The following is an 11,687-nucleotide window of genomic DNA, read 5'->3' on the forward strand; positions in this document are numbered from 1 at the left end:
CACCCTAAATTCCGAGTGTATGTATGCTATACAGCAAAATAATAGTTCCTTGATCGGTCCAACGATACCCACCACGAGCTTAACGAGTTTTAGGGGATGCGAACTCCCCGACGGCTTTTCTTCTCGTATATGACATTATCGTCGTATATATTTCTTATACGAAATGCGTAATTGCGTTTGAGACAAAACATAATTTGTATGACTCAGTCGTGCTCTCGTACATGTACATGAGTCGTGTCACTGCTGATCAATACAAGATTTGAACACAATAATCGGTTTTCATCGTTGAGCTTCAATTATTTTAAACACATAACATATCACATGCACTTATTAAAAAGCTTGCAAAATTCATCTATTTATTTTAATAAGTATAGAGTTGCAATTTATAAACGAATAGGTTCCCTGTATTATTATATTTTAGTCATGAGTTACAAGCGAACCATAATGTCGGCATCGTCGAAAATTCCTTGCGGCCGTTTACTCGCGTATATTCATGTGTAATAATACGCAATTAATTTTTTTCTACGAAAATAGTTTATTTAAATGAAATAAGTACCTGACGAATGTCGTCATATTGGCTTGACACAAAATGTTACGTCACGATTTTTAATACAAATTTTTTTTCGCATTCGTGAACTATAATTTTAGTTATTTTCTGTTAACTGCGTTATTATTACACTTTAAAACGTCATACAAAATATATGTGTGCATATAATATTACGATACGTTTGACATTTTTTTAAGACTCGGGTCTTAATCGCCCAAGGGCCGTAGACTTCTGTAATATTTAGACGTTATGCGCAGACGCCGTGAGGAAAATTACGAGGAGGGTTCGAGCAAGGGCACACACCCGCAGTGCACATGAAAACTTTTCTTCCGGCGGCACTGCGGCGGCAGCAGGTCGACGACGTCGTCTTTGTTGTCATCGTTGTTACCGCCACAGCAGCCGCTGCGGTATATTATTGCTCGTCGACGACTCGAGGGCCCAAACCGCACTCCACGAACGAGACGTGAAAACCCACAGAGATTGTATAATATTATTTCGGTTGCGTGAGGGAGGATAATATTTCGAACCGAGGTTTAAATTAGGATCTCTTTATACCGGTAACATATAGAACACGACCGGAAAACATCGGTACCTAGATCGGAACTAAAACCTTTTATAATGAACCGAACCATGGAACGTCATGAGTAATATATAACAACAGAACCGCAAAACACTTATGTCGTACTTACAGTAAATTTTTTTAAGAACCCACATTTTTATGTTGAGGTTTTTCGGTTATTAAATGTACTTTTTACTTTTCAATGTCTTAGTAAATGCTACCCATATGCTTGAAAAAAATCGATAGCTCGCCGTAATGAAATGAACGGAAATTAATGTTAAAAGAAAATCCAAAATTCACACGATTTACACTATTTCAATATAAACATGACTAATAGTAAAATACTGCAGTGTAATTCATAGTGCACTTTTTTTATTATTGTGAAAGGGCAACAGTATAGTTTTGATGTGGGCGAAGTTGAACATTTTAATTGAGATTCCTAAACACAAACCGTACACGATATAATATTGCACGTTAGAATTTTCACTGAAATGTGTTTTCTAGTATTTTATTTTTAGTATCTATAAGACTATATAACGCGTTGTACGCATCACATATTATATTAAATATTATATTATGCATATATATATATACATGTTAAAACTTTTTCTCGGCGATAATTACGTCGAAATGTCATACACTGACGCGCATAAAACAATTAATTAGCTTTGATGGCATTTTAGTATTTGGGATGATATAAATACGTGTTAAGACGGTGCGTGTTACTATATAAAACCACGGGAATTAGTTTTTTTTAATAATTCATAATACATAAAAAATAACAAACAAATTTTCAAAAATATTATTTTAACTTTTTATAATAATAGGCATAAGGTCAGTTTATCGAAACACTGACACTCTGCAGTAATAAATCAATATTTATTATTTCTTTGTTGCGTGCTAAGAGAATTGTAAGGTGTGTATATGGATTCACTTCTTTCACGAAGTATAACAATAAAATGCGTTGTAGGTAGAAACTCGTACCACAAAATATAGGTGATCGACAATCATAGTTAATTTTACCGAACATTTTAATGGCGTTTAATGTTTATTGATTTTATGAATAAACAATGAGAAAATATATTACACCAGAAAACGTCCGAATTTAAAAAATGAAAACCCATAAAATTGTTATTTAAAGTTGAACTATGCAAGAGAAATTTTTATTTAATTCGAATTTTATACTATAAAACGGTTAGTCACTATTATATATAAAATAACTCATACGAACCTATTTAACTATAGTATAATACTATAATATATAGCTAGGGAAATTTTGTGTATAAGTTTAAAAAAAGTTTCTACGCTAATATTCTATTTGATAAAAAATCAAATCCCTAATAGGCAACACTATAGATAATACATATAAGTCATATAATACTTGATCATTTAATTGTTTTATAATAAATTATAGAATGAATAGTTTACTATATTAAAATTTATATAGAACAAATCGACTGCAAAGTGCGAAGTCAAAAGCCAACAAAGCGGTAATAATGTACTTAATAATTTACTTTTTATAATGTACCTACCTAATTATAGTTGAATAAGAATTATGTGTGGATGCATTAACTCAAGTGTATTAGTCAGTGAATGGGTTGTGGTTATTTTTAGCTAACAGACAATAATAAAATACGCAAACAATTAACGTTTTTCAGCACAAATAGTTAATAGTGCATACCTACTATTATTATTACACTAAAATTTAGTTTCGTTGTAAATTGTAATAGTATCATAAAATATGATGACAGGTACCATATAAAAATTAGATACAATGTGAAGAAATAGAGATTTGGTTTCTGTTCAAGAAATAATATTACAATCTCTTTCTTTTTCAACTTATTTATACATATAGATCGTACCTATGTAACTCTTTTGTAGCGTCTTGAAAGTACTTCAATGTTTAAAAATGATGACAAAAATTCTAGTTTTTCCATCAAAGACATAAAAATGATAAATATGTTATAATACCAAAATAAAATAAAAATAGTTATTATAATGATATTGGTTAAGTATCAGTAATAAGAAAGGTACAACTACTAGGTTAGATAATTTGGTGAAAAAATTCAAAAAGTAGAAAGATATTAGGTGTATTAGACAACAGCACAACACATTTAATGCCCTTATGAAAAAAATAGTAGGTATATCGTATTTAATGGAAAAACAAATAATTTCACTAAAATCTAAAAACTTAATCGTCTCCGCAATGCCCTTTCAACTGGAGTCTGGAGTAGACAATATGATATACTAGTTAATTGGACCTATAATAGTTCTACTATACATACTTATTATAGTACTCAAACGTCATAATAATCATAATATATAAGTATGAATTTTCATAGATTAATTTAATTCTACAGTAAAAAGTTTACTGGTGCGTTTACCGCTATGGATTATGTATAAATGGACTTAATTAGGATGAAAAGTAATCCAAGTTGATATTAGTACATAGTCTACTATAGGAAGTATTTTAAAATTTAACATATTATATACATGTATAGTCATATAGGTAATAGGTTATGCATTGCACTAACTAGTATTAATACCTAGAGGTTTAAAAAGATAATAAAAATATTCCGTTTTGCAGTTTAGGTAAAAACCTTTTTGTCAAAACGCATCAAAATTATAAATTTTACAACACGTTTCATTTTTTATTACATTATAATTTTTTTATACATATAAATTATTTAAATGGCTAAAAAAAAGTATGATAATTTAAGCAAGTAGTCAGTAAGTTTTGTAAGCAAAATATTGAAAATTATTTATAAAATAATGAAAATATTTCAATAGATAACTAAAAATTGATTCGAAGTACTTTCATTACCTAAGTATATAAATGAATGCATTTAACATAGTCATATTTTCATACTAAGTAGAGCAGCCTCATATTTTCTCTAGGAGTACATTAACACGATTATCACCAACAATAATAATAATATCAATATATAATTTAAAAATATAAAAATAATTTGATTAGGTTAATTAGAAACAAAACCGGGTTTTTTGTTTGTATCATAAGAAGGGAGTAACCGAATAAATTGGTTCCCGTTTGTGTTCAGGACAAATAGTTACAATTTTCATTATTTTGATTGGTAAATCATATGTATGTAATATGTATAATTGGTACAAAATATAAATTATATAGTATAAAATATAAATGAACCAACATCTAGAGTATATAGGTACTATGTTCAATAAAATGGCAATAAATTGTTAAATTGGCGTTATATTACATTTCGAAGTAATAATGCAAGGAAACTTACCAACAAACAGGAAAGAAATAACCAATACTCGGAAAACTGTATGACTGAGTACATTAATGAGAAACTTACAAGAATTGAATATTTGAAGAAAGTTTGCTTCAAATTTGCAAATCAACAATTTAAAATTATATAGGTATGCATATTTTTTTTTTATTTTTTTTTTACACCTAAGTTACTATTGATAGACTTCCAAATCAACGATTTTAAATTGTATATAATATATTTTATTTTTAACACACATAATCACACGTTTTTAACCAATCCTACTTTAAAGCTAACAGTCCTAAATCTGTAATATTTAGAAGGAAAATGAACGTAATTTGAGCGGAACCAATTCGGATTAACTAAATAAAATACAGTTTGTTTAACGGGAACCAATTCGGCTTACCTTGATAAAACACCTTTTTCAAACGGGAACCAAATCGGCATGTGAGGTTGGGACCCGGGAACCAATTCGGTACCAGTTCATCAGATACGCGCCACACATAACCTACATAAAATATAGACGTATAGTTGTAAAGATTTTAGTATTACACGCAGTATGTATACGCTATTTTGGTAGCTCGTTTACTCGGTAGAGTACAAATGGGGGAGGGTCAGGATAAATCCCCCCCCAAGGATGAAAAGAAATCCCGTTTTGAATGAATTAAATGAAAAAAATACAAGTCATGAAAATGTTATTATTTTTTAAACATTATTTGTCAAAATTCTAATAAAATGTCTTAAAATCTTAATGCCATAGCAGGTTTACTCATTTGGCAACCCAAAATTCTTTCTTTCTTTTCAAAATCTCTCCTGGATAGAGGGATACACTATTACCACCACTACTATACTCCGATAAACATATTGTGTATATAATTGCACCCCCCTCCCACCATAAAAAAATGCTGTTGAATGAACAGCACCGTGTACAATTGTACCTAAATTATTAAGATAGAAAAATCATATTTCTAGGCAATAACTATATTAATAAACTATTAATATTTTTAATTTAGGTGCATAATATTATATTTACATAGATACCCGTTTTGTGATATCGGAGTCCAAATTATATGAATACAATGTATATTGTATGTACAATGGTATGTATATTCAAATGAAATTATAAAAATGTAATTTAAAACTTAAAGCTCAAGTTATTCTGAATATTTATTTTACATATCTCATGAATTTTTAATTCTAAAAATCACTGATGACTTCAACCATCATTTTTAAAATAATATACACAACTTTAAAGGTACCTAACTTAATAAGTATATTGTAATAATTCATCGTGATATTTCAATTGAATAATGTAATTACATTTTAATAAATCAAGAGCGTCAGTATTATATTAAGGTCACGTAGCCCCCTAACCCATTTTCAATTTTTATTATAGTATAAGTTTTGTTTTCCACAATAAAATTTATTTGATACGTAAATGTAACGAGTAGAGTTATGTATTAAGACATTAATAACGTGTTTGGACAATTTACAATTTACACCCTTAATATTTACATTGTGTGTATTATAACATTTCAAATATAACAAATTATATTATTTTAAAAATGTATAAATTCAGTAGGGTGTGAATTTTCTGGGGCCCTTAATTGAACCCCAAGGACGTCTGCGTAATAGATAATTATTATTTTTAGATTAAATACGTGTCTATAGTCCCCCGCAGTGGCAATTTTATCGCTACAGAACAAATTTAATATAGTGGTTGTAATTGTGATATAATTAATAAAATGTTCGAGTTTACCCTTATTATTTTATTGTGTGATCTTCGATAGTTCCTTATTTTGTAATTTATTAATATTTTTTAACCATACTATTGTTTTTCTTCTATTTAAATATTTTATTTAAACGTCACAGCCAGAACTACAAATGTTTTTGTAGTACATAAAATAAAATAAAAACAATACATAACTTCAAAACGGATTTTACTTTTTCTGTTTATAAAGTGATATAAATATTCAAGATATCATATTCAAGTATACGTTGATAAAGACATTATTTTGTATTCGGTTATTTGATAAATTTTGTGCTCTGTATTCATAAAGTAGATATTGAAACTAGAAGTAATTACTCATATTTTAGTTGTTTCATTTATTATAAAAATAAATAATTATTATGCTGCTATATCAAATAAATAATATTTACAAGATTATATCACATGTAATTAAAACAACTACTTAAGTCATGCATCGTACTTAAAATATTTTGTATACTTCTTCGAGGTGTATGTAATTCAAAAACGCCAATAACCTGAGTTAGTTAACCTGAGGAGTACAAATTAAAAAATAAAAAATGAAAAATTATGTATAACATAACATGGGTAAATAATTATATTATAGCTTAAAATTATAATTTATTATACATGATATTATATTTTATAATCAATGACATAATTGTATAATATATTAATTATGAAAAAAAATGTACTAATAAAATATTTTGATCGAACTAGCAAACCTGTAAAAAGAAACAGGTATTTAATTATTGATGGAGTTCATTTTCAAAGATTAAACGGGACCTACTCATTTTTTTTTATCTTAAACAAAATAAGTCTTCGAAAATGATTGTCTTTTATTAAAATAAGTATAAATAATAGCGTATACTTAAATCATTACATAATAAATAATAGAAAATTATTTATAATTATAGTTCAACAACCACAATATAACAGAACATTATTATATTATTATGTTAGTATCCATTTAAAAAACTTTAAATTGATTAATTATATACATTTTAGATAGAATGATAGTCACGTCATGTAGAATGCTGATCTAAGTATAGTATCTAAGTTTGAATTGCATACATTGTAAATTTTAATTAAAAATAACAGACAATCAGACAGATACATTTGAGAAAACAATTAATAAATATTATACTACTCCATTTTCCATGACATTTTTAGTTTTGATTTATAGATTCTAAACAGAGTGAGATGCTTTTTTCACCCTTTAATTTTGAATAAAGTCAAATAAGTTGCGTTCTAGATAGTATACTTTTATGCTGTCAATTATTATTTATTTTTTAAAATTAATGGATTCTATAAATAAACTATAAATATTATTTTATGCTCCATATTTCATACAATTATATGGCCAATAGATCATAATAACCTTCGTAATACCTATACCTTAAATATATTTAAGTAATTTTAATAAATTATCCAAACGATTAATAATACCTATACAATTTCAACCATATTAAAAATGTGCATGCTTACCAATTAATGTAGCTAAGAGAGTAATAGTGATTTATAAAAACGGTAAATATTATGCTTAAAAACCACCAAAAGGTTGAATTAAACTTTGAACTAAAATCAGTTAGGTTCATACCACATAAACTTAAAATATATGTATATTATTATTTGTCAGAAAATATTTTGATTGTTATTTGTTGTCTTTTGGCCATTCGTACTTATTTACTTTTTTCATTTCATATTAAAAAATTGCAATATCACTGTCGTAGTGTAATTTGCTACGTCACAGTACATTTGGTATCGTTCAGGAAATAATATGATTCAATTATTTTAATTTAAAAAAATCAAATGAACCAACAAGAGAATGATATTTAATTTACTATATTTTGGTGACGAGTGTTGACGTCTCATATTTTAAACGCATACTAATGCAAATCAAAATACTTCGACTATAGTCACGTTAGACTTCTTCAGTACTTATTTTATAATTATAAAAATAACTTATAAGAGAGATCAATTTAAAAGAAATTAAAAATCCAGTTTATTAGTTGCAAAATATAAATATTTCAGGTACTATTTCATCGAAAACATAATATTAAGTATCGCACATATTCCGTATTTTTCAAGTATAAGTAAAATGTTTTTGGTATAGAAATTAGAAGCGAAAATCTGTTTGTGATTTAATAAGTAGGTATATTGTTACTGTACATTTAATGTTTTTTATATACATATAATTTTATATTACTTACTTCACAACAAATCAATATCACAATTATTTTATTTAAAAAAAAATACAACTAAGTAATAACTAATAACAAACAAAATAAAAAATTTAATAATTTAAGCATAAAAAAATTATTAAGGTTAGAATATAGTATAGGTATACAATAGACATTGCATGTTGAAAAAAGTGCTCTAAAGGTAATAGGTAAATGTCCAAAAGTTGACGTTTTCTATTACATTGTTAATTATTTTTATATCCCAAATAATTTGAATATAATATATAGGTACTCGTATTTCAGGTAAAAGAAACCTAAGAGATGGTAAAATAAATTGACAAATAGTAGTTTCAAATCTAATGTCGTTATAATTGGTAACTTATTTCATTTACTTTTTGAATATTGAACTATAATCTAAAGAAAATCGAATAATTTATATTATATATTGTAATGGTATACGTCTGAAGCATCTTTTCAATATTTGTCAGACTAGTGAAAACTTAACGATTTTTCGACTGAGAGGTAGGTACCTATTATGGAAATATAATTCCAACTTGAAATATAAAGCTGAGTACTAGACTTAGACTGGCGAAATGGAAATGTATGAGTACCCAATTCCATTTGACAAAAATATATGCAACCCACTGGTTTATATCTTAAGTATTTTACTGATTAATTTCGTAAGAGAGTAAAATAAATACTATAATTGCATTGAAAATTAATTAAAAATTTGTTTTGTATTTACCATTGTAGAATAATTTAATTAAATTCGGGACATCATAATACTCGTCATAATATTAAAGCCTAAAAATGATAAGACCCATCATTATACAACACTCAATTGTCCGTAGGAAAGACACATAAATTATTGATGTCTAATGCTCAAATGCATTTCACATGGTCATTATATACCTACTCATTAGGACAGCTATAAAAGCTATATTATGCAGGACACGGACAATGTAATACACATTGCTCAGAAAAACACGTTACGTAAAAACCTCGAAATACGCTCCACCGAAAAACTAAAATTTTTCCGCGCGTTTCCTTTAATAACATAAAATAGACTGTTTGTGTGACACTCATAATTTTATAGAAATTGATTATTCGTCCACGATTTGCACGATGCCAACTATATATATATGTATAATTTATCTATTGATTTATGTAGGTACGGTTATATATTTATATTTATACAAATGTATATTGTCATTTGTCATGTAGGCGCATAATAATATGTAACAATGTCGTTATTAGCAGATTGATAACAGCGGTAAAAAAAAATTAAAAATAATGTGATTACACGATGTAATGGTAAAACTAATTTAATACAAACATTTAAACTATTTCACTAATTGATTATTAATAAACTGTTCCAAACCCCCCGAACAATTTCAATAAATGTCCAAAAATGTAATAAGAAAAATGTTTAGACATAACTTCGGGTATAACGTACTTTTCGTAAGGTATGGAAAATAAAAATATTCAAGATTCGCCTAAAAATTCCGAAAATAAAAATGTTAAAATATTGATTAAAATATGGTCACTATTAATGTTGTCGGGTATGCAATACATTATTCGACAAATCATAGTTGTAAATCATTATTCTACAACTCTACAGCAAAATAACGCACAGTAAAATAGTGATAGACGTGGTCATTAATGGTTCTATATGATATGCTATTTCAATGTCGATGCACGTGGGCGCCAACGGACCGACGGGGGATATCCCCTGTTTTTTAATACGATGGTGGCGTTGAGGGTGAGAGGGTTGGAAACAGAAAACGAATCCTTCAAAAATGCTTTGTATTCCGCCTCGGGATGTTACGTCAGGGACGGTAGTGGATTGTCCAAAAAAATAAAAAATCGTTTCGCCTCAATAAGCCAATGTTTTCGTAAACGCACGCACACACTCTCGTCGCGTGTCTTTTTTTTTTATCAGCGGTAGTGGAGAGCGAAAAGATATTTTTACAGCGGGCGTCGTCGGGACTTGCGACCGGATTTCGCGGGGGGAGGGGGGGACATGCCGCCGCCGCCGGGGCTGCTACTACTGCCGCCGCTGCTGTTGCCGCTACGGCTGCTGCTGCTGCTGCTGCTGCTGTTCCGATGGTCGATTATTTTCGGAACAGCTCGGCCTCGTCGTCTACGCTCCGCCGCGTCCACAGCAGGGCCCGACACCATTGATCCGCCGTAATAATATTACTCTCGCTTATCGTACGACGACGATAAATCCGAATCGTTAGCGCGGTGGCCGCTCGAGTTGGTATATAATATAGTGACCACACACACGTATTATGCAAAGCGTTTACATGCGTACACGAGCAAAATCTTTGGGCTAAAAGTCTCTCTGTGTGCAGATGTCCGCGTGGAACCGTTGGAAGGGACAACGACTAAGAACAAAAACCGAACACAAAACAGACGACAGACGGACAAAACAGACACAATGTAATGTTACAATAATATCAAGTACATAATATCATGATACCATGTGTTTCATATATATATATATATATATATATTAGGTATATATAAATAAGCAGACGTGGTATAATATCCGTTTACGTACCTCAGGCCGACGGCGAACGCGCGCTGCGACTCTGACAGAAACGCGAGTGAATGTCACTTGCGCGTCACGAGGGCGAACACGGAGCCGCGGTGGAGAAGGAAAAAAAATGCAAGACTTTCACTCGAACAGCGGACGCGCTCGCGGTCTGCTGATACTGTGTGGATGGGTTACACACGCGCGGCACGTGGTAGAACGGTTTAATATTTATTTTCGTAACGCGGCTCGTGCAAGCCTTTGCAGCGCATATGAGATAGCGTGGCGGCGAGCGTTGTTACCGCGGTCAATTTTCTTGTAGCGAAACAGCGATAAACGCGTGGGTAATGTGTTCGATTCGTTTCGAACGCGTGCTTTCGTCAAGTGGGCCTGGCTACTAAGTCCATGTAAAGCGACGCGATAACGAGTGCCGCGCTACACGAAAACGAAAACGGGAGAGTTTAGATTACAGCAGATGCGACCAGCGCGCGGCGTTCCGACGGGAGGGAGGGACACGCGCATCCGCCTAACCGTTCGCACGACTGCCAACTGTATGTGACGGCGGCGGCGGTGGCGGCGTCGTCGGCGTCGCCGGCGACAGCGACGGTGGCGAGTGGCGACTGTTATATTATTTTATTATTATTATTATTATTATACGCTCGACGTTCGTCGTTTCGTGTACGTACGTTATAATAAATTTAACGACGGATCGCGTGCATTAGAAGAAAAAAAATACGTAGGTAGAAGGTATTCGTCGTGACTTTGGCCGACACGGTAAATGTCGCCAGTTTGTTTTTCTATTTACCTCCTCGTGAGGCGTATGCAACTGCACCGACGGCGGCAGACACGACCATTACTGTAGTAATA

General features: G+C 30.5%; 1 protein-coding gene across 2 annotated transcripts in view; it reads right to left on the reverse strand.

The window, feature by feature from the left end:
• LOC111040293 (protein nubbin-like) overlaps window positions 1–11,378 on the reverse strand; it is a 61,536-nt gene extending 50,158 nt beyond the window's left edge. Inside the window, exon 1 of one of the 2 annotated variants that reach the window (XM_022324152.1) lies at window positions 10,848–11,378. The gene's annotated coding sequence lies outside the window, so the exon portion shown is untranslated. The remainder of the gene's footprint in view (window positions 1–10,847) is intronic. The other variant, XM_022324151.1, reaches the window with a different exon arrangement.
• Window positions 11,379–11,687: the final 309 nt, after the last annotated feature.

This window comes from Myzus persicae, unplaced genomic scaffold (assembly GCF_001856785.1).
Source record: "Myzus persicae strain clone G006 unplaced genomic scaffold, MPER_G0061.0, whole genome shotgun sequence".
Classification (NCBI taxonomy): domain Eukaryota; kingdom Metazoa; phylum Arthropoda; class Insecta; order Hemiptera; family Aphididae; genus Myzus; species Myzus persicae.